Genomic DNA, 2,548 nt, shown 5'->3' with positions numbered 1-2,548 from the left:
TCATTCATACGTGATTGAAATGCACCTGAATTAGCTGAGCGATCCTAACCAAATGACGACTAATGGACACATAATTGAAATGTGCTTGCTCAATTTAGATCCTAACTGGATTAAATTGCAGGTTGCATAACAACCCTAACGAGGTTCTATTATCTGCATAGTGTTTAGATTTGTGTGATTAAACTGTTTCAAACCTAACATGTCCTTGTTACCTCACACGAATACTAAGAAACCCTTAGTAAATAAGGATTAGTAAAATGCGTATTTACTAGATAAAGGATTCCGAAAGGACCTAATGTGGTTTCCAAACTCATGAAAGATCGAGTTGCCATGGAATATTTTTCTGAATATTAATAAGCATGTTGATAATAATTTGAGTTTAATTAATGTAATTGTCCTAGCTTATTTATGTTATAATTGTTGCTTATTGTGTTAATTCTGCTAAAATCTATTTCATTCATATATTTTGCATACTTAGGATAAATTGCATTAGGGATCATTGCATTTAGTTTCATATACTTAATTTTTCATCACGCTCAATTATATTGTTTTTCTTATTTATCAAATTGTTAATATCATTTTACAAATTAATTGGCTTAGCACAAATACAATCCCTATGGAGACGATAACTCAACACTTATTTATTACTTGATAACGTCTGTGTACACTTGCACAAACCTGAGCGTTACAAGTTTTTGGCGCCGTTGCCGAGGATTTTCAACTGTTGCCATAGTCATTTTTTGTGAAATTATTTATTTTCAATTTGGTTACTTCTAACATTACTAACTTATTCTTTTTAATTTTGTGATTTTATTTTTAGGGGTTTATGAGCATAGATCAGATTATCGATTTACTCCTAGTAGTCCCTAAAATTGAGCGAACTTTTAGACAAAGAAGACGTGAATGAACAGCTCAAAGACAAGTCGAGATGGACCTTGGAAATAAGAATCAAGACCAAGATAATGAACCCGATCATGTACGAAATCCCATCCTCATTTCCGATGATAGGGATCGATGCATCAGACAATATGCTGTGCCACTTTTCAATGAGTTAAATCTAGGAATTAGAAGGCCAGATGTTAAGGCAACCCAATTCGAATTGAAACCAGAGATGTTTCAAATGCTACAAACGGTGGCCAATTTAGTGGTATGCCCACGGAAGATCAACATCTCCACCTTTGATTGTCTATGGAGGAGAGTGATTCATTCAAGATAGCTGGTGTGACTAAAGACGCATTGAGGTTGAAGTTGTTTTCGTACTCATTGTGAGATCGAGCACGAGAATGGCTCAATTCATTGTCACCAAGTTCCATATCTACATGGCAAGAATTAGCAGAGAGATTTTTGGTTAAATGTTTCCAGCCTAGCAAGAATGCTAAGTTGAGGAACAGGATCTCAACTTTCCAACAATTGGATGACGAGTCTTTGTATGAGGCTTGGAAGCGATTCAAGGAGTTACTTCGTAAGTGTCTTCATCATGGAATTCCTCATTGTATCTAGTTGGAGACATTCTATAATGGTCTCAATGCACATACAAGATTGATGGTAGATGCTTTTACGAATGGTGCAATTTTGTCTAAGTCTTATAATGAGGCTTACGAGATCATTGAGAGGATCGCAAGTAATAAATATCGATGGCCAACAAATCAAACAGCTTTAGGAAGACGTATAGCTAGAGTTCATGAAGTTGATGCTCTCAGTTCATTGTCAGCTCAGGTGTCGTCTATTTCCTCTATGTTAAAGCAGTTTACCGCTAATAGTGCTAATAATTTTGCAGCTCAGCCATCAAGTCCATTTGAAGTAGTTTCCTATGTACTGTAGGAAAGGTCATTCTTTCGAGAATTGCCCATTGAATTCCAAGTCAATGTACTGTATGGGGAACCAACATCAAAATAGGAGTGGACAAGGACCCCAGTCCAACTTCTATAATCCTTCATGGCAAAGTCATCCTAACTTTTCTTGGAGCAGCCAAGGAAATGGACCAAACAACAACTTTATGCAACTTAGACCCAACCAATCTCAAGGGTTTAATTATCAAGCTCCAAAACCACCTCAAGCCGAGGCGTTAAATAGTTTGGAGAACTTGTTGAAAGTGTACATGGCAAAGAATGACGCTTTGATCTAAAGCCAAGTAGTAACACTGAAAAATTTAGAAAACCAAATAGGTCAGTTAGCTACGGAGCTTCGTAATAGACTATAAGGAACCTTACCGAGCGATATTGAGATTCCAAGAAACTTGGGTAAAGAACATATCAAGGTTGTGGCATTGCGAAGTGGTAAAATTCTGGAACCCCAATTGATTGATGTCGAAGACGAGCCTGTTGAAAAGGAGGAAAGTCAACTAGCTGTTGAAATTCCTATAGCAAAAGATTTAGAAATTGCAAAGACTGACAAGGTAAATCCTAACTTAGAGAATTCAAATAGTTTAACATCTTCTTTGGATACAGATTTACCTACTCAAAAGAGTTGTCCGGTTCAACTGAAAGTTCCATCACCTCCATATCCACAAAGATTGCAGTAACAAAAGCAGAAATAGGAGGTGAAATTC

General features: G+C 36.5%; 1 non-coding gene across 1 annotated transcript; it reads right to left on the bottom strand.

Moving 5' to 3' along the window:
• Positions 1–1,377: 1,377 nt before the first annotated feature.
• On the bottom strand, positions 1,378–1,484 carry LOC128280128 (small nucleolar RNA R71). The gene has a single exon (XR_008270310.1). It is a non-coding gene; the product is annotated as a small nucleolar RNA R71 (small nucleolar RNA).
• Positions 1,485–2,548: the final 1,064 nt, after the last annotated feature.

Source organism: Gossypium arboreum, chromosome 8 (genome assembly GCF_025698485.1).
Source record: "Gossypium arboreum isolate Shixiya-1 chromosome 8, ASM2569848v2, whole genome shotgun sequence".
Lineage (NCBI taxonomy): Eukaryota > Viridiplantae > Streptophyta > Magnoliopsida > Malvales > Malvaceae > Gossypium > Gossypium arboreum.
This window is presented reverse-complemented; position numbering and strand designations above follow the sequence as displayed.